At 40.0% G+C, this 22,110-nt stretch overlaps 1 long non-coding RNA gene across 7 annotated transcripts in view; it reads left to right on the top strand.

Annotated features, from left to right (window-relative positions):
* LOC102155107 overlaps nt 1-22,110 on the top strand; it is a 146,237-nt gene that overhangs the window by 35,133 nt on the left and 88,994 nt on the right. For 6 of the 7 annotated variants that reach the window (XR_005358392.1, XR_005358391.1, XR_005358395.1 and 3 more), the window contains 2 exons: nt 10,176-10,349; nt 13,259-13,494. This is a non-coding gene — a long non-coding RNA (uncharacterized LOC102155107). Of the gene's footprint in view, nt 1-10,175; nt 10,350-13,258; nt 13,495-22,110 lie in introns of those variants that run through there. The other variant, XR_005358394.1, reaches the window with a different exon arrangement.

The raw sequence follows: 22,110 nt of genomic DNA, 5'->3' as shown, positions 1-22,110 counted from the left end.
ACTTTTTCTTTATTCTTCCATTGATAGGCTTGGTTGCTTTCATATCTTCACTATTAAAGATAATGCTGCAATGAATACAATAGTGCATACATCTTTTTTGATCATTTCATCTCCTTTGGATAAATACCCAGAAATGGAATTGCTGGATCATATGGTAGTTGTATTTTTAATTTTGTGATGAATCTCTGTGCTACTTTTCATAGTGGCTGACAAATTTACATTCCCAGCCACAGTGCACAAAGATTCCCTTTTCTCCATATCCTCACCAATACTTGCTATCTTTTGTCTTTTTATAATAGTTACTCCAACAGGTGTGAGGTGATACCTCACTGTGGTTTTGATTTGTATTCCCCCAATAGTGGTATTGAACACCTTTCCATGTGTCTGTTGGCCATCTGTATGTCTTCTTTGGATGGTGCTTAATCTTTCTGCTTGCATTGTGATAGCACTGCTTTTAACTGTGCCTGGTGTTTATGAAACTTCTGTTTATGCTTCAAAAGAACAAAACTTTAATTCTCTGTCATAATAGGAGGAGACAATGAACACTTGCCTGAATTTGTGGAGTAAGAAAGGGGATTTAACTGCTAAAGGAAACAAGTACTGGGGCTTGAGTCCTGAGAAAGAAAATGAGGTCTAGGTCTAAGTGAAGTTCCCTCTGAAAAGTTTACAAAGGCATGGATCCTTGGGTGTAAATACAAAACCCACAGTAGACATGGAAGTATGGAGTCCATTTAAAAAGTATACTGTCGGGGATCCCTGGATGGCTCAGTGGTTTAACGCCTGCCTTTGGCCCAGGGTATGATCCTGGAGTCCGGGGATCAAGTCCCCTGTCGGGGTCCCAGCATGGAGCCTGCTTCTCCCTCTGCCTGTGTCTCTGACTCTCTCTCTCTCTCTCTCTCTCTCATAAATAAATCTTTAAAAAAAAATTATGCTGCCCTAAAGGATAGCCTGGCAGGACAAGGAAGCCCATGATTAAAAAGTTGTGGTATATATTTCTCAGAGTAGAAACTGGAAATGGGGTGGGAGCAGCACCCCTCCCTAAGAGGAGCTGTGGTTGAAGGGCCAGCATAGGAGACCCTGGACAACCCCATGAGGCATCCTCCCCACACTCAACTATATTTTCGTTATCTTCTTTCCTCTTTGTTCTTCTGGCTTGATTCACTTCATTAAATATATCATAAAAATCATTTTAGGAGGGCAGGGCAAGATGGAGGAGGAGTAGGGGCCTCCCCTCACCCGGCCCCACCAACTCACCTAGATAACTTTCAAACCATCCTGAACACCTACGAATTCGACCTGAGATTTAAAGAGCGAACAGCTGGAACACTACAGAGATACGGGCTTTCACTTCTAGCAAGGTAGGAAGGCGGAAAAATAAAAATAAAAAAGAATCAAGTAGGGGAGGGGCCCCACAAGGAGCTGGGCCAAGGCGGTGAGAACCTCTGGGACAGGAGAGCCCTGCCCCGGAGAAGCAGGAACTTTAAAAATCCACACCGGATTCTTCCTGGATGGAAAGGCGCTGGCAGGGAACTGGGGCAGGATCGCAGGAGGGGCGGGGGAGCCTCCAGCCTCCCGGGGGCACTAACGGAGGAGGTGCCCCCGGGGAGAGCGCACCACGCACCGCGGCCGGTCTCGGTAAAGGGCTGGAGCGGGCCCAGCCGGGCCTCGGGGAGAAGCCGGGGGTCAGGCGGGGGCTCCACGGAGGGGGTGCACCCTGTGCCTCCGGGAGCCCTGGCCCAGGAGCGCGATTCCAGCAGCACAGGCCCCGGATGGCAGGGCGCCGGGGGGCACAGCCCAGGATCCTGCCTCCCCCCAGGACAGGTGGAGGCGGGGAGGGCACAGAACAGCGAGGACACCCCTGCCGCGGGGTGCCCCCGAGCTATGCAGATCAGCGCCTCCCGCCCCGGAGCATCCAGGCCAGTGTGCACTGGGCGCTGCGGTAGTTACTGCGGAAGCTGACTCCAGGGCTGGAGACCTGGCTGCCACCAGTGTTGTTGTCCCTCCTGGTGTCACCCTATGCCTGGGACGGAGCGGGGCTGCCAGGGAACAGGAGCCTCACAGGATAAGCAGCTCCCACAGAGCCGGGCACCCAGCGGGGGGCGGGGCAGCTCCCCCAGGTGCACACACCTGAGAGGCAGCAAAGCAGGCCCCTCCCCCAGAAGACCAGCTGGAAGGACAAGGGAAGAGCAAGTTCTGGACCGAGCAGCACTGCAAAGCTCCAAGGGAAGTAGAGGCGTTTATAGTATATAAAACTAGAGCCTACTCCTTCTATTTTTCCCCCCTTTTCCAGTACAACTCTTTTTATATCAGACTAAAAATTTCCAGTGTTTTTTTCTCTTTTCCCACCTTCACTACAATATTTACCCCCTCTTCATTTTTAAGTTTCTTCCTTTCTGACTTTCCTATTTCTATAATTATATGTCTTAGATATATTTCCCGCTTCTAGATTCTCTTCAACATATTCAATTTAATTTTGGGAGATACATGAGATATGTTTTGTTTTGTTTTGTTTTGTATTGTTTTCTCTGTCTCATTTTGTTCTACAATGGCAGAAGTTAATACCTTCTAAAACATGACCAGCATACACCCAGAACCAAGTGGTATACGTGTTGGTTGATTCTGTGAGATTATATTATTATTATTATTATTATTATTATTATTATATTATATATATATTATATTATTATATTATTCTCTCTTCATTCCATTCTGCCCCCCTCTTTTATCTCGTTTATGTTTTGGTGGTCAATGTTGGGGCTTTCTACAACTATTGCTGGTTTATATAAATTTGGGACTGAGCATCTTCTAACAAACAGAACTTAATACACTCAGAAACAAGAGGATCACCCTCTAGGACCCCTCAGGTAGACTACATCCTCCCTCCACTATAACTTCTTCACCACCATCATCTCCCAGTCTCCACCTTTTTTTCTTCTCCTTTTTCTTCTTTTTTTTTGTCCTTACTTTTGCTTTTTTCTCTTCCTTTTTTCTTTTTTTTTTTTCTTCTTTGGGATTCTTGACCTTTTATTTTTCACTACTTTATTTTAAAATTTGTTTTTCACTTTAGTGATCCTTTTATTTCTTTCTGATCTTCTTTTCCATTTTCTGGTCTCTGACCTTGTCAGAATCATCTAGGATGGAATTTACTTAGGTCGTGGTTGATATTCTTGACTCTCACCCTGCTCATACAGCCACTCTGCACTGACTAGGCCGCCCCAAGCTGTGCAGATCAGAGCACCTGTGCTGGCCCTGGGAGCATCTAGGCCAGTGTGGACTGGGAGACTGGAAAGAAGAATTTACCACAAAAGAATCATAAACAGTACTCTTTGTCACAGAGTTACAGAATATGTATTTCAATTCGATGTCAGAAAGCCAATTCAGAAGCACAATTATAAAGCTACTGGTGGTTCTGGAAAAAAGCATAAAGGATTCAAGAGACTTCATGACTGCAGAATTTAGATATAATCAGACAGAAATTAAAAATCAATTAAATGAGATGCAATCCAAACTGGAGGTCCTAACGACGAGGGTTAATGAGGTGGAAGAAAGAGTGAGTGATATAGAAGACAAGTCAATGGCAAGGAAGGAAGCTAAGGAAAAAGAAAAACAAAATACCATGAGGAAGGTTAAGGGAAATAAATGATAGCCTTAGAAGGAAGAATCTACATATAATTGGGGTTCCAAAAAATGCTGAGAGAGACAGAGGGCTAGAAAGCATATTTGAACAAACCATAGCTGAGAACTTCCCTAATTTGGGGAGGGAAACAGGCATTCAGATCTAGGAGATAAGAGAAGTGCTCCCCGCCCCCCAAATCAATAAAAACCATCCAACACCTCGGCATTTAATAGTGAAACTTGCAAATTCCAAGGATAGAATCCTTAAAGCACTGAGAGACAAGAGAGTCTTAACTTATATGGGGAAGAAATGTTAGATTAACAGCAGACCTCTCCACAGAGATCTGGCAGGCCAGAAAGGGCTGGCAGGGTATATTCAGGGTACTAAAGGCAAAAACCATGCAGCCAAGAATACTATATCCAGCAAGGCTCTCATTCAGAATAGAAGGAGAGATAAAGAGCTTCTAAGATAGGCAGAAACGGAAAGAATATGTGACCACCAAACCAGCTCTGCAAGAAATATTAAGGAGGACTCTGTAAAAGAAAGAGGAAGCCCAAAGACATAATCTACAAAATAGAGACTGAATAGGTATTACAATGACACTAAATTCATATCTTTCAATAATTACTCTGAATGTAAATGGGCTAAATGATCCTATCAAAAGACGCAGGGTTTCAGACTGGATAAAAAAGCAAGACCCATCTATTTGCTGTCTACAAGAGACTCATTTTATTTATTTTACTTATTTATTTTTATTCACTGCAGATTTTATTTTATTTTTTTAATTTCTTTTTTATTGGTGTTGAATTTGCCAACATATAGAATAACACCCAGTGCTCATCCCATCAAGTGCCCCCCTCAGTGCCCATAAACCAGTCACCCCCAGCCCCTGCCCACCTCCCCTTCCACCACCCTAGTTCATTTTCCAGACTTAGGAGTCTCTCATGTTCTGTCCCCCTCACTGATATTTCCCACTCATTTTCTCTCTTTCCCCTTTATTCCCTGTCACTATTTTTTATATTCCCCAAATGCATGAAACCGTATAATGTTTGTCCTTCTCCGATTGACTTATTTCACTCAGCATAATACCCTCCAGTTCCATCCACGTGGAAGCAGATGGTGGGTATTTGTCATTTCTAATGGCTGAGGAATATTCCATTGTATACATAAACCACATCTTCTTTATCCATTCATCTTTTGATGGACACCGAGGCTCCTTCCACAGTTTGGCTATTGTGGACATTGCTGCTTAAACATTGGGGTGCAGGTGTCCCGGCATTTCATTGCATCTGTATCTTTGGGGTAAATCCCCAGCAGTGCAATTGCTGGGTCGTAGGGCAGATCTATTTTTAACTCTTTGAGGAACCTCCACACAGTTTTCCAGAGTGGCTGCACCAGTTCACATTCCCGCCAACAGTGCAGGAGGGTTCCCCTTTCTCCACATCCTCTCCAACATTTGTGGTTTCCTGCCTTGTTAATTTTCACCATTCTCACTGGTGTGAGGTGGTATCTCACTGTGGTTTTGATTTGTATTTCCCTGATGGCAAGTGATGCGGAGCATTTTCTCATGTGCTTGTTGGCCATGTCTATGTCTTCCTCTGTGAAATTTCATGTCTTTTGCCCATTTCATGATTGAATTGTTTGTTTCTTTGCTGTTGAGTTGAGTAAGTTCTTTATAGATCTTGGATAATAGCCCTTTATCTGATAGGTCATTTGCAAATATCTTCTCCCATTCTGTAGGTTGTCTTTTAGTTTTGTTGACTGTATCTTTTGCTGTGCAAAAGCTGCTTATCTTGATGGAGTCCCAATAGTTCATTTTTGCTTTTGTTTCTCTTGCCTTCGTGGATGTATCTTGCAAGCAGTTACTGTGGCCAAGTTCAAAAAGGGTGTTGCTTATGTTCTCCTCTAGGATTTTGATGGAATCTTGTCTCACATTTAGATCTTTCATCCATTTTGAGTTTATCTTTGTGTATGGTGCAAGAGAGTGGTCTAGTTTCATTCTTCTGCATGTGGATGTCCAATTTTCCCAGCACCATTTATTGAAGAGACTGTCTTTTTTCCAGTGGATAGTCTTTCCTGCTTTGTCGAATGTTAGTTGACCGTAAAGTTGATGGTCCACCTCTGGATTCTCTATTCTGTTCCATTGATCTATGTGAAGAGACTCATTTTAGACCTAAGGACACCTCCAGCCTGATAAATGAAAGGTTGGAGAACCATTTACCATTCAAATGGTCCTCAAAAGAAAGCTGGGGTGGCAATCCTCATATCAGAAAAATTAAAGTTTATCCCAAAGACCGTAACAAAAGATGAAGAGGGACATTATATCATACTTAAAGGGTCTATCCAACAAGAAGACCTAACAATCATGAATATTTATGCCCCTAATGTGGGAGCTGCCAAGTATATCAATTAATAACCAAAGTAAAGCATGCTTAGATAATAATACACTAATAGTAGGAGACTTCAACATGGCACTTTCTGCAAATGACAGATATTCTAAGCACAACATCACCAAAGAAACAAGGGCTTTAAATGATACACTGGACCAGATGGATTTAACAGATATTTACAGAACTTTACATCCAAACGCAACTGAATACACATTCTTCTCAAGTGCACATGGAACTTTCTCCAGAATGGACCACCTACTGGGTCACAAATCAGGTCTCAACCAGTACCAAAAGATTGGGATTGTTCCCTAAATATTTCCAGGCCACAGTGCTTTGAAACTAGAACTCAATCACAAGAAGAAATCTGGAAGAAACTCAAACACATAGAGGTTAAAGAGCATCCTACTAAAAGACGAATGGGTCAACCAGGAAATTAGAGAAGAATTTAAAAGATTCATGGAAATTAATGAAAATGAAGATACAAAAATTCAAAATCTTTGGGATACAGCAAAAGCAGTCCTGAGAGGGAAATACATTGCAATACAAGCCTACCTCAAAAAATTGGAAAAAACTCAAGTACACAAGCTAACCTAGCACCTAAAGGAACTGGAGAAAGAACAGCAAATAAAACCGACACCAAGCAGAAGAAGAGAGATAATAAAGATTCAAGCAGAACTTAATGAAATAGAGACCAGAAGAACTGTAGAACAGATCAACAAAACCAGGAGTTGGTCCTTTGAAAGAATTAATAAGATAAACAATTAGCCAGCCTTATTAAAAACAAAAGGGAAAAGACTCAAATTAATAAAATCATGAATGAAAAGAGGACAGATCACAACCAATACCAAGGAAGTGATTTTGAAAACGTATTATGAACGAGTATATGCCAATAAATTAGGAAATCTAGAAGAAATGGATGCATTTCTGGAAAACCACAAACTACCAAAACTGGAACAAGAAGAACTAGAAAACATGAACAAGCCAATAACCAGGGAGGAAATTGGAGCAGTCATCAAAAACCTCCCAAGACACAAAAATCCAAGTCCAGATGACTTCCCAGGAGAATTCTATCAAATGTTTAAAGAAGAAACAATACATATTCTACTAAAGCTGTTCTGAAAGATAGAAAGGGACGGAATACTTACAAACTCATTTTATGAGGCCAGCATCACCTCAATTCCAAAACCAGACAAAGACCCCACCAAAAAGGAGAATTATGGACCAATATCCTTGATGAACACAGATGGAAAAATTCTACAAGATACTAGCCAATAGGATCCAACAATACATTAAGAAGATTATTCACCATGACCAAGTGGGATTTATCCCCGGGATGCAAGGTTGGTTCACACTCGTAAAACAATCAATGTGATAGATCACATCAACAAGAGAAAAAAACAAGAACCATATGATCCTCTCAATAGATGCAGAGAAAGCATTTGACAAAATACAGCATCCATTCCTGATCAAAACTGTTCAGAGTGTAGGGATAGAGGGAACATTCCTCAGCATCTTAAAAGCCATCTATGAAAATCCCAGAGCAAATATTCTCAATGGGGAAAAACTGAGAGCCTTTCCCCTAAGATCAGGAACACCCTAAGATCAGGATCCCCTAAGACAGGATGTCCACTCTCACCACTGCTATTCAACATAGTACTAGAAGTCCTAGCCTCAGCAATCAGGCAACAAAAAGAAATAAAAGGCATTCAAATTGGCAAAGAAGAAGTCAAACTCTCCCTGTTTGCAGGTGACATGATACTGTACATAGAAAACCCAAAAGACTCCACCCCAAGATTGCTAGAACTCATACAGCAATTCAGCAATGTGGCAGGATACAAAATCAATTCCCAGAAATCAGTGGCATTTCTATACACTAACAATGAGACTGAAGAAAGAGAAATTAAGGAGTCAATCCCATTTACAATTGCATCCAAAAACATAAGATACCTAGGAATAAACCTAACCAAAGAGGTAAAGGATCTTTATTCTAAAATCTGCAGAATGCTTCTCAAAGGAATTGAGGAAGACACAAAGAGATGGAAAAATATTCCATGCTCCTGGATTGGAAGAATTAATATTGTGAAACCATCTATGCTACCCAGGGCAATTTACACATTCAATGCAATCCCTATCAAAATACAATGGACTTTCTTCAGAGTGTTGGAACAAATAATCTTAAGATTTGTGTGCAATCAGAAAAGAGCCCAAATAGCCAGGGGAGTATTGAAAAAGAAAACCAGAGCCGGGGGCATCACAATGCCAGATTTCAAGTTGTACTACAAAGCTGTGATCATCAAGACAATGTGGTACTGGCACAAAAACAGACACATAGATCAATGGAACAGGATTGAGAACCCAGAAATGGGCCCTCAACTCTATGGTCGACTAATGTTTGACAAAGCAGGAAAGACTATCCACTGGAAAAAGGACAGTCTCTTCAATAAATGGTGCTGGGAAAATTGGACATCCATATGCAGAAGAATGAAACTAGACCACTCTCTTTCACCATACACAAAGATAAACTCAAAATGGATGAAAGATCTAAATGTGAGACAAGATTCCATCAAAATCCTAGAGGAGAACACAGGCAACACCCTTTTTGAACTTGGCCACAGCAACTTCTTACAAGATACATCCATGACAGTAAGGGAAACAAAAGCAAAGGTGAACTATTGGGACTTAATCAGGTAAAAAGCTTCTCCACAGCAAAAGAAACAGTCAACAAAACTAAAAGACAACCTACAGAATGGGAGAAGATATTTGCAAATGACCTATCAGATAAAGGGCTACTATCCAAGATCTATAAAGAACTTATTCAACTCAACAGCAAAGAAACAAACAATCCAATCATGAAATGGGCAAAAGACGTGAACAGAAATTTCATTAAAGAAGACATACACATGGCCAACAAGCACATGAGAAAATGTTCTGCATCCCTTGCCATCAGGGAAATTCAAATCAAACCACAGTGAGATCCCACCTCACACCAGTGAGAATGGGGAAAATTAACAAGACAGGGAACAACAAACGTTGGAGAGGATGTGGAGAAGGGGAAACCTCTTACTCTGTTGGTGGGAATGTGAATGTGAACTGGTACAGTCACTCTGAAAAATGTGTGGAGGTTCCTCAAAGAGTTAAAAATAGATCTGCCCTACGACCCAGCAATTGCACTGCTGGGGATTTACCCCAAAGATACAGATGCAATGAAACGCCGGGACACCTGCACCCCGATGTTTACAGCAGCAATGTCCACAATAGCCAAACTGTGGAAGGAGCCTCAGTGTCCATCGAAAGATGAATGGATAAAGAAGATGTGGTTTATGTATACAATGGAATATTACTCAGCCATTAGAAATGACAAATACCCACTATCTGCTTCGACGTGGATAGAACTGGAGGGTATTATGCTGAGTGAAAGAAGTCAATCAGAGAAGGACAAACATTATATGGTTTCATTCACTTGGGGAATATAAAAAATAGTGAAAGGGATTAAAGGGGAAAGGAGAGAAAATGAGTGAGAAATATCAGTGAGGGGGACAGAACATGAGAGACTCCTGACTCTGGGAAACGAACAAGGGGTAGTGGAAAGGGAGGTGGGCGGGGGGTTGGGGTTATTGGGTGGCGGGCCTTGAAGAGGGCACTTGATGGGATGAGCACTGGGTGTTATATGTTGGCAAATCAAACTCCAATAAAAAAATATACAAAAAAATGAGAATCATTTTGGTGAGGCTTCAGGAAGAAACAAAATGAAAGTATCTTTCTTCTTAGAAGTGCTTAAAATGTTTTTTTCTTAATATTGAAATTGTATTTTATGTACTATTTGGATTTTACTTAATGTAATATTTAATGTGCATTCTGATGCATAATAATAAACCAAACATCTGTGACACTACCTCCAGCCTAAGAAATGGAACAATACTCTCTGCTAATATGTCTGTATTGGCATCCCCTTCCCATTCTATTCAGATAAACTTCCTCCTAAATTTGGGTTTCTTGCTCATTTTTATTTTACCTCTTAGCTTTGAAAAGTAAGTATATTAAGATTTATCTTTTCTCACCTTTGATAGTTTCAATATTTGAAGTCCTCTGAGGTCTATATCAGCTGATTCTTATTTGTGGCTTCCTGATTTCTCCTGTGTTTATTTCTGTTTTTGTTTGTTCTCTTTTAGCTATCTCATTTAGGGTTGAACTTGATCACAAAACACTGCAAGGACCCTAGTTGGGGACCCCATACTGTGCTTGTGTATGATTCTGCTGGATCCCAGAGGTGCTGCCAAGCAGAGATTCCTATATTAGGTTTTCTCTGACAGGACAGGTATTATCTGTTTCAACTCCAGACCCAGGTGAGAGCAGGCTTATATTTAAACTTATCAAGGGCTACTATATGTGGAGACATTTGAAGCCAGGATTTCTGGAAAGCTCTTTGCTGGTGGGTAGACTTTTCCAGCATGTCCATCTTTGAGTTTCCTGGTTTAATGTAGGAGTTCAAGTTCAGCTCCAGTACTTTACAAGGGCTTAGAGTTTCCCAATTTCCTTTTTCCAGTGAACACACAAATTATAAGAAAAGAAAACAGCCTTATTGCTGATATGGAGAAGGTTTGAATCATCTAGGTAGATCAAACCAGCTACACCATTTCTTTAAGCCAAACCCTAAACCAGATCAAGGCCCTAACTCTCTTCAATTTTATGAAGGCTGACAGAGGTAAAGAAGCTGCAGCAGTAGAGTTTGAAGTTAGTAGAGGTTGGTTCATGGGGTCTAGGGAAAGAGGCCATCTCCATAACATCAAGGTGAAGCAGCAAGGGCTGATATTACAGCTGCAGCAAGTTCTCCAGAATATCTAGCTAAAATAATTAATAAAGATGGTTACACTAGGCAACTGATTTTCATTGTAGATGAAGCAGCCTGGTATTGGATAAAGATACTATCTAGGATTTTCATAGTTAAAAGAAATCAATGCCTGGCTTCAGAATTTCAAAGGATGGGCCAACTCTCTTGTTAAAGGCTAATGAAGCTGATGACTTTAAGTTGAAGGCAATACTCATTTACCACTCTGAGAATCCTAGGACCCTTAAAAATTATGTAAATCTACTCTGCCTGTTTACATTTTAAATCCACTGTTGAGGCCTGTTGCTCAAAAAACAAAAAAAAGATTCCTTTTGTTATATTACTGCTCACTGACAATGTACCTGGTCATTCAAGATCTCTCTGATAAAGATGTACAACAAAATTAATGTTTGTTTTCGTGTCTGTTAGCACAACATCCATCCTGCAGCCATGGATCAGGGAGTCATTTTGACTTTCAAGTCTTATTATTTAAGCAATGCGTAACATAAGTCTATAGCTGCCACGGATAGTGATTCCTCTGATGGATCTGGGCAAAGTGAATTGAACATTCTTGATACATGGAAGGAAATAAAAATAACATCAAACAAGAGTTTGAAACTCCTTGGTTGGTTGATTCCAGCCCTCATGGATGACTTTGAGGGGCTCAAGACTTCAGTGTATAAATGTAGTGGAAAAGTGGTAGAAGTCTTAAGAGAACCAGAATTAGAAGTGGAGACTGGGTATGTGACTGAATTGTTGCAGTCTCATGATAAAACTTTAATGGAGAGGAATTGCTTCTTATGGTTGAGTGAAAACTCTTTTTTTGATATGGAATCCACTCCTGATGAAGTTGTTGTGAAGATTGTTGAAATGACCACAAAGGATTTGGAATATTGTATAAACTGAGTTGATGAAGTAGTGGTGGGGATTGACTCTAGTTTTGAAAGAAGTTCTCCTGTGGGTAAATGCTATCAAACAGCATCACACACTATGGAGAAATCATTCATAGAAAAGATTTGATTCATGTGGCAAACCTCATTGTTGTCTCATTTTAAGAAATTGGCACAGCCCCTCAAGGCTTTACCAACCACCACCCTGATCAGCCAGCAGCCATTCACATTGAGGCAAGAACCTCCACCAGCAAAAAGATTGAGGAATCACTGAAAGCCCAGATGATGGTTAGCAATCTATAGCAATGAAGTATTTAATTAATGAATACACAATCTTTTTCAGACATAATGCACACTTAATACTTTATTGCACACTTAATTGCACACTTAATAGACTATAGTGTAAATATAACTTGCATATGTATAGAGAAACCAAAAAGTTCTCTTGATTCACTTTATTGTGTTCCTGACTTCATGGCAGTCATCTGGAACCAAACCTGCAGTATCTTTGAGGTATCCTGTACTTGAACTTTTGATTTCCCTTGTAATATAAACACTGTTAGGAGAGAGACTTTTATTTTTATTTCTCTGTTGTCTCATTACATTTTATGAGTTGTTAGTATTACTATTGATGCTGTTTTTCTTGTTTGGCTTTGCTTTTGCTTTTTATTGTGTGTGTGTGTGTGTGTGTGTGTGTGTGCGCGCTTTAGGGTAATTGCAGAGATTAGAAAATAAAGTCAATATTCTTCCTGCTTTATAGTTTTTTTTAAAAGTTTTTCTTTGTGCCATATTAGGCAGTTTTTTCTTAAAGTTATATTGAAAGGAGTGTGTTCTCTCTACAGTATACTTACTTTATTGTTAAGGTCCTCCAAATAACTATAATAATTATTTCTACCCACTGGAAATGTCAGCTTTCATAAGAGATTTAGTTACCCACTGCTTTTTGTAGATTTCTCCTTCCTTGTCCTCAGATGTTACTTCACCTGTCAGTATTCTATCTTTCACTGCTAAAAGGTTTATTGAGAGCAACTTACATTTTTTCTAAATTGTAATCTTTATCCACACTTCAGTGATATAAATAGCATGTTGACCTCTTTAATCTCAAATGTTTGTTATGTCTTGGTTTAGTTTAACATCAGACTAAATGATATAGTTTATAATGATCACCATATTTTTATCCATATTTCCATCATGTATATGTCTATCTTTAAGAAGTATATTTAGTTCTACAAATTTTGGGATTGTGTAGAAATCAAATGATATTCATTCATTCAACAAATATTCAGCCTGTTCTCTATGCCAGGTACTTGAGAGACTGAATATACAAGTGGACAATGGCCAGAATTCTGACTCACAACCTGCGGCTTTCTGCCCAGAAAATCAGTCCTCTTGTCTACATTCATCACCCAGGAAGCCAGACTTCTCCAAGTCAGACTTGGAGGAAATCAGACTGGTCTTCTGTAACACTAGTCCAAAATGGCCAGGACTTGATTAATAACTGACCATTCCCTAATACTAATCTTCTCTTCCATTTTAGAACCAACTAGAGAAAGCCCAAGATGCTCCCTTGACCGATCACATACATGTCCTACTTATAAAAAGCCCACCTTTAGCTTCTCTTTGACAACAGCGTCCAATTGGGACACACCTGAAATCTGTTTCCACTATAAAGCTTTCCCAATGCTCTGCCTGCCTTTCAGTCTCTGAAAATGAAGCAATGGTGGCTGACTCCCTTGCTATAGCAAGCTCACAATAAACAGCCTTTGATTATTCTCCTTTGATTGGTCTTCATTTATTTCCATTTACTCTTGTACCATAAGTACTAAATCAAAGAAAAAGAGAAAAATGCTGTCTTCAAGGAACTTAGGTTCTAGTGGGGCTGTGGTGGTAAGACACAGTAAAACATGATAAGATTATAGAATATGTGAAGGTTATAGTGCTATACAAAAGAGCAGTGGAAGGAACATGGGGCTAGGGGGAGTTTGCAATTTCAAATAGAATTGTCAGGGAAGATTCTACTGAGAAGGTGACATTGAACAAAGACTGGAAGATACTAAACGAGTAAGTCCTATAGATGCAATGCCAGTGGAGAGAGCCTTCCAGGTGGAAGGAACCTCAAAGCAAAGGCTCTGAGGCAGAAAGTAGGCATGACAGGAAAGAATAAAAGCAGAACTTGGGGCTGAACAAAGGGAGGGAGAGGAAGAGAGAGGAGATAGGCCAGAGGCCTCTGGGTGAGAAGGAGGCAGGTCAAGGAAAGCTTTCCTGGTCATCCAGAGGACCTTGGCCTCTATACCAAGTAAGCTGAGAAAGAGGAGGGCAGACTCTGAGTTAGGTTTTAAAGAGACATCTTGGCTGTTGTGTTGAGATTAAATAGGTTGACCATATGACCCAGCTTGTGCAAGACAGTCTTAGTTTATGCCAATTGTCCTGGTGCCTTTCCCATTCAAAATGCCCTGACTTAGATGATGAAACATAGGATCACCCGTAGAGCAGACTACTGGAGGCAAGGATGAAAGTAAAGACAGAAAGCCATCAATGGAGCCAATAAAAAGTGGATTTCTAAATAGATGCAGTGAATGGTAGAGAAACAGAGCATCAGGTAATTAAATCAAATACAACTCTATTGGTTTTTTGGGAAATGTAGTTTTCATTAACTTAGAGAAACTCAGACCTAGTATTTAGAAGAAGATGGCCGTTTGGTTTTAGAAATTGTACTTTTGAGTGGTCTGTTAGATAATCCCATGGACTATGGAACAGGCACTTGAATGAGTTTGGAGTTGAAAGGAGAAGAGCGGGGTAAGTCTACAAATATGTATCCTTCATATTTTGGGGACCATGTTCTACAAATACACAGTTCCCTGTCCAAACTATACAGCAAAGCTCTGCCAACTGCTTGCATGTAAACTGAGAAGTCTGGGCTTAATATAGATTACCTTTCTTTAAGTAACCACTTCTTCTGTATTTTATTTTTTTTTCTGCTGTTGTTGTTATGCTTTGTTTTGTTTTTGTTGGTATTGTTTTATTTATTGCCTAGGGGCAACTGGAGCGGGGGAAGGCCCCTTTTTGGGGCCTGATTTTCCTCAGAGCTTCATCTCTCTGCTCTCTGGTGCATAGCCACATGCTTGACCACACTGGCCTGGCCTTGAAGCTGTGCACACAAGAAGCTTGCTCTGCTGGAACTGCTCCTCCAAAAGATGCTGATTTTGGCATTCCTTTGTCTTTGTATCCTATTTCTTCTGAACTGTTCTTATTTTTGTGTTTAAAATCTTTTCATCTTCAGGAGTCTGTTTGACTCCCTTCTTACAGTGCAAGGACAGTACAGAGTGGGACCCATACCACTGTTGGGACAATGTGCTGTTATCGAGAATGATTCCATTCTTCACTGGGGTCTTGGTGGGACCAGTTGGTTATTAGATATACTGTAGTCCATGTCAGTAATCTTTGTTTTGTGTGTATAGCACTTGGTATGCCAGGAGAAGTTCCCCGTGTCCAGCCTCAAGACATGCTACTTGTTCCCTCCCTAAAACAGTGACAGGCATCAATTCAGTGTTGGTAATGTGGTGTCTCAGCTCCTATTCCCATTTCTCATGGTGGGGCTGCCACTTGTGCCAGTTGTCCTGAGAGATCCCCATCACTCAGTGTTGGCTGGAAAGGAGATGCTTTTGATTTTGAAGTAGAACAACTCTGAATAGACCCTTTTTCTCCCAGAAAACCAGAAACTTCAGACCTTCAGAGAAACTCCTGCTTCATTTCTATATATATTTTCATGCAGTGCATATTTGAATAATCTTTTCTTCCTTTTTTAAAAAAAGATTTTATTTATTTATTCATGAGAGACACAGAGGCAGAGACCTAGGCAGAGGGAGAAGCAGACTCCCTGCAGGGAACCTGATGCGGGACTTGATCCCAGGACCCCAGGACCCCAGGACCACGCCCTGAGCTGAAGGCAGATGCTCAACCACTGAGCCACCCAGGCATCCCGAATAATCTTTTTTTCTATTGCAATTATTGTTTTCTCTTCAGGAGAACAATTATTAATATATAGTGGTCCTCCATGGTCTCCTTCTAGGTACTTGCTATACTTTCTCTAACCATTTTCGTCCCAATCAAGTTCTTTTTTTTTTTTAAACTTAAGCATTGTGTGTGTGTGTGTGTGTGTGTGTGTGTGTGTGTGTGTGTTTTCCTTAAGCCTACCTTCATGTCGCTGACCTAGTATTGTGCTTTGGGTAACTCCTAGTCCTTTCATAGAGTTTGTGTAATGGTAGTATTCCTTTGCTCCACTAGTTTCTTTGTGTATTACAGATTTCTTTCCTGTTTCAGAGCATTCATGTTTTGTGTAATTTTCTTGACAGGGAAAGGCAGTTGTAAAATACTATTTTTTTCAATATCTCTTGTGTTCCAGGTCTGTCCCATTCTCTCAGAGGTTTTGTGCTGGGTTGTTTCCTTTGCTTACTCATCTTTCAAAATGGACAATTCTATGCAAGTCCAAGACTGTAAATGCAGTTTATTGAATGAACTGGATGGGGTAAGCCTCAAACAGAAAACAACTTTATTCTTTCTTACCGTCTGTCACTCTGTGCAGTATCAAAACCTCTTTTCTATAGCCCTGACAGTACTTGGAGTTTCATAGCTTCTGCTGTCACGTTCAATAATAATAAACAGTCTCATTTTTCCATGCACAAAAATATCTGTTCAGTCTGATATCACAGCCTCAATATTGCTTCCAGTTTTAGACTTTACACTCTCCGCCCCCTCCTCCGCCCCAGTTTGAGCCTGACTTGGTCTTGGGTGCCTCTCTTGGAGAAGTTGGGATATGGCAGGTTAGCCTTGCATATTAATATGCCTTACACACTTCATCTTCCACTTGAGGATTGTTCTATTCCCATATGACTACAGATAGGGCTGTTGGAAAAAGGAACGGAATGTAAAGTTAGGGCAGGCCAGCTTTTAGTCCAGTGTTGATGTCCTCAGGTAAGATGGATGATCCTATGGGGGATCGTGTGTCCCCCACGCCTTCGTGTGTCCCTACTTTCCCTGTGGCACCCTGGGCCACAATGTGCAGTTTGTGACTATCTGGTGGTGCTGGTGTCTTCTCAGCTTCTGCGTTCAGTAGTATGAGGCAACGTATATACAAAAATACTTGACGTGGCATATGTTAGCTATTATTGCTGCTCTTACAAGTATGAATGGTCCTGTTGTTACCACTTTTTAGGAGTCTACTTTTAACCTTTTGATTTGGGTTCATTTTGTGTAAAAGAGGTGGTATTTAAATGGGAGATGATAACTACCAACTTGGCATTTAAAATTTAGGGGAAATTCTATATATTGTAGATGATACTCTTATAGAAAGAAAAGTATAGCTTGAGTTTAGTCCCAGTATTAAAATATACACATAAAAATATGGAAAAACATATGCACAAAAAATAGATCTAAAAACATTTACATAGTAACTGAAGCTCAAAGGGGCAATGGGACTTGTCTATTCTTTAACAGCTAACAACAACTACTGGATTATGAGACTTCAATTTCTATCTCTAAACTTGGGCCTTGGTACCAGTGGTCTCTCCTTCTGAAGGGAAAGTGCTCCATATTTTTATGACTTATTGAGTATGGAAGGGATTTTGCTTATATGATCTCATCTGACTCTTCCTGTGAAGAAGATGTGACATATGCTTTGATGGATAATGCAACTTTCCGCTAAGGAATGAACCTTACCTGTAAGGAGCAGTATTTGTGAACCTTTGCAAAAATGGCCACCAGATGTCACTCTAGACTAGCTTTTGTCAACTGAGACTTAAGTTTCCATTGTTCTCAAATTTGCTTGAGGGGGAAAATGACATCAAATAAAAGGCATGCATCCTAATGTTTCAAGTCAGAAGGAATTTTCTAGGGCTATCTTAAGACATACAACCAACCATGAGACCCCAATGCAGAAGGATGCTATGGATCCTGTTCTCTTGGAATTATAATTTAGTAGGAGAAGGCAGGGCCAGACACGTGAGAAATAAGAATCTGTTACCCTGACCCCTCTGCGTGTAAGTGGTATTGACCCAGACAGGGGAATACAGAGTAAGTGAAGGAAAAACTGATAACTTTGTATGGGAGAGAGTTGCAAGCTTTGAATGATGTCTATTAAGGTTAATATAGGACCTGGGAGAGGCTACATGGTAAGTTATGGAGTGATGGGAGGGAAGGTAGGCTCATAGCAGTGTGAATGAGCCAGGAAGCTTGGCCTGTTTGGACCACTGAGAGAACAGTAAGCCATGCTGGAAGGGATAAGCGGGTGGTGAGTGATATACAAGGCTAGCAGGGTCAGTGTTTAGGAGTATAGGCTCTAGAGCCAGGCTGCATGGGTCCAAATCCTAGCCCTGGTACAAACTAGTTGTTGGCACATGCTTTAGGGCATGCTACTTACCCATGCTGTGCCTCTGTTTTCTTATTTATAAAGTGAGCGCTTAATATAATACCTCACTCATAGGGTCGTTGAAAGATTAAATGACTTATATTTTTCAAGTGTTTAGAAGAGTATCCAGCACTTAATAAGTACTACATTAAATATATGTTGCATAAATAAGGTTCTGCATAAAACTAGGTCCAAGAAGTAAAAATAAGGTTAATGATTGAACACAGGCTGGGATGTGCCCTGTTCAATGAGCACTGTACACTAGTCATTGAAATAGACTCTGCGTAAAACGTAAAGCTATATTAGTGTTGGTAACTTCTATGTATTGACCTGCAACTAGGCGGTAGCAACTAACTGAAGTACTCAAATGCATTACTTTGATTTAATCTTTTCCAAAACATATGAGGCAGGTATTCTTATTATCCTTATTTTATGGGTTAGGGAAACAAGACCAAGAAGGAGTAATTAATTAATGTTCAAAATCATAGAAACAGCAAACGTCAAACCTGGGATTTATACTCAGAGCCTAATTATTTAACCACTATCTGAATTCTAAGAAGCATTGGAGAATATTATAAAATCATATTATTTTAGAGCCAAGATGGACTTTCTTGATACCGTAGTTCAATTCTCCCAATATATGCGTGAAGAAACAGAATCCCTTAGATATTAAAGGATTTAAGATCATTTGGTTGAGGATAGACAGTATAAGAACATGCATTTTCTGTTCCCAGTCCAGTTCTGATAATAAAAAGTTTTGAAAGTACATAGACTAAGCATCAAGCCAGTACATTGTTTTTATTTTTGTTCAAGAGACTGTGTTATACAATGTCTCCTTCCATAGGGCAACAAGCGAGAATACTGTGTTTTCTTTTTGCAAAATGGCTATCTAACAGCAATTTGAAATATTTTTTCTGTTATGGATGTAGATTAAAATGTCCCTAGAGTCAATTAACTGTTCTGGCCTCCCTGAGCACAATATGCTGTTCCTTGTTTAGAGCTCTCCTTTTTGTATGATAATCTGTTTTGTCATGTGTCTCCCCAGTTACAAGGCCTGCTTCTAATGGCAGAACCAAGGGGAGGCTCAAGGATATCATCTTTCCACAATTTCTTTCAACCCTGCCAAATTTTGCCCTTCAACAAATTATTCAATGTAGCAGTGATGTTGCTCTGCACACTCAAAATCAAGGCAGGTCACCAAACTCTCCCCAAGTCCCCATTCATCCTGTCAGACTAATTAGCCCTAATTTCTAATGTATATAAATTTTGTAGCTGCCATTGACAGCCCTTCAAGGCTTGTGACAGGGTCTTCTGGTTCATGTCTGTCCCTACCAAAGTACCTGTTATGGAGCAGACTTCAATTCACTCCATACGAAGCAATCTTTTGCTACATGAAGGAAGAAAAATACTGAGCTAAGGCTGTTTGTCATTGTTCTATTTGTCTGATTTTCACTGGCATTTTTATTTTGCTCCTGAGTTTGTATAAACACTAGTTATATTATGGAGATTTCTGTTCTTTAGGGCTTCATTAAAAAACAAGAGCAAAGGGTAAAGAGGAAACCTGTCTGGTGTGTGAAGCATTTAATCCAAAATGTGGGTTGAGTAGTGGGCACAGTTTCCCAACTGTATTCCTTGGGTCAGTTGTGCTATTTAGTGTGCAATAAGGTATGAGGAGTAATATATAGTTGGGGTACCTGGTGGCTCTGTCTGTTAAGCATCGGCCTTCAGCTCAGGTCATGATCCCAGGGTCCTGGTATTGATCTTGTGTGTCAGGCTCCCCTGCTCAGTGGGGAGTCTGCTTCTCCCTCTCCCACTCCCTGCTGCTTGTGTTGTCACTCTCTCTCTCTCTGTCAAATAAATAAAATCTTTTAAAAAAAGTAATATACAGTCATTTCTTAGTGTCAAGGGGCTCATTAACATAGCAAAGGCACCAATAAATTTGATAGTATAAATCTGAACAAATTAAATATGTTTGAACTATATTTTACAAACTTGCTGAAAGTGTAGAGCACCTACTAGCTGACCTCTTATAGAAATATTGCTTTAAGGAACATTAGGCAATATTAGTTTCACCAAAAGAGCGTAGGTTTGGATATGTGGAAAAACTACTTAGCTGCAGTCAGTCCTGCTTGAACTATGACCCAGGGGCTGCAAGTTCCCAAATTACACACTACTAGACTGTACTACATAAGGAAGGAGCTTGTCCCGAATGTTGGTCAGTTACATCACCAAGCATTACTGGGTTCAGCTAAGGAATCCATATGTGTGATCTCATAGTCTGTTATAAGTCTGACACTTGGAGAAGTATCAGCAGTCCTGAATGTTGGGTAATCCTTTGACCTTCTTGATCTTCATTTCACTTACTCTCAAATTATTGACTAGGAAAATAAACTCTGGGTTCTATAATTTTAAACCTGGCAATTTTCCCAAGTCCAGAGTTTTGGAACAAAATGGAGTACTTCTGTTCTCCTCTGACATAACCTATGAAAACCATAAAGATTTGACCTGCATATTCATTTCCAGCTAGCAAAATGGACACATTTAAAATTCTTATTGTGTCCTAAACAAGTGACCAGTAATGCTGACCTATAGTTTTTCCCCTATTACTCTTGTTAAAGGCCCCTAGATATTTGGGATTTTGTCCCAAATCATCAAGTTCAGCAATGCTGCTTAGTATTTAAATTGTGCTTGCAATAATGGTGTATCTGTGTCTTAGATGATGAACAGATTTTGTCATAGACTTTTTTAGTGCAGTTGTGACGTGAGGTACAGGATGAAGACAGCTGGAAGACTGAGGATTTGAAAAGCACTATTATACTCTGAAAGGAGTGGGCACTTTTAAGTCATGCACACTGGAGTTCAAATTCTATCCCCAATATGTACTATCTCTGTGACCTTGGACACTTCTCATTAGCCTTTATGGACATTAATTTTCTTATCTACAAGCCCCAAATAACTATTAGTTTTATAGTTTTAAAAAAGTAAAGACAGATGGGAGTGAGAAAAATATAAAATTAGAACAGAAGAAGGGTTCAAGGAGAGACATGTGGATATAAAAATGACAACTCCCCAAAGTACCGGTTTGATGCAAAGATAGAGCCAATTCACATTGCTCAGATAATTCAATAGAAGATAAACAAAGCTAGAGGTTTGAGGAGTTTGGAACCTGTGTTAATAGGCCCAGGATAGAGTCAACAGTGGTAGTCTGGGCAGGAATAATGAGAATGGCAGCTTTATAGGATTGAAAATGGCAACATGAACATTTTCTATTCTAGTAAGAGATAAAGATAGATCAGAGTGGGGAGTTCAGTAAGAGAACTCTAAGTGTCCTGGAAGGAGGTTGGAATAATTCTCAGCAGGGTGACAAGGCTAAAGGTATCAGGTGAGTCAATTTAAGAGTTCTCACCAAACTTGTCACCCTGCATGGTGAGTTTGAGTTCACTTAATCCTAAGTGAAACTGAAATAGATAGACTTTTAGGGGCTTGCAATTAACAAAGGATCTCTGAATGTTACATAGTGATTTCTCCAGAGTAAAAAGTCCTAATTATATAGTACTTCCCAATAGCCAGAGCATTTTTACATGCATTATTTCAGTGGGGCATTTCCACAGCTAATAGGTGTCAGAAAGGCCAAATGATTAGTATAAGGAGGCACAGCTGATACTTGGAAGAAGGAAGATTGATATAAAATTTAATTCATGTAACTTAGCTTTTCCCAGAATGATAAAGTATCTCTTCCTAAAGGTGAAGCTTATCAATTTATATCCATCCTGTTCACTTGTACAAACTGGAAGAAAATTGTGGAAGAAAAGTTTTCCTGAAAAAGTCAGTAAAGGTGTAGCTGTGGATGTGGCTGACACAGCTTTAAGGGTTATTTCTCAAAATAAGCCAATTTGTTGAAATATAGCTGCAAAATAATGGCCAAGTGCCAATACAGTCACATATTTGAGAATATTTACACAAAGTTGTACAAGCTGAAAAATAAA

This window comes from Canis lupus, chromosome 4 (genome assembly GCF_011100685.1).
Source record: "Canis lupus familiaris isolate Mischka breed German Shepherd chromosome 4, alternate assembly UU_Cfam_GSD_1.0, whole genome shotgun sequence".
Lineage (NCBI taxonomy): Eukaryota > Metazoa > Chordata > Mammalia > Carnivora > Canidae > Canis > Canis lupus.
This window is presented reverse-complemented; position numbering and strand designations above follow the sequence as displayed.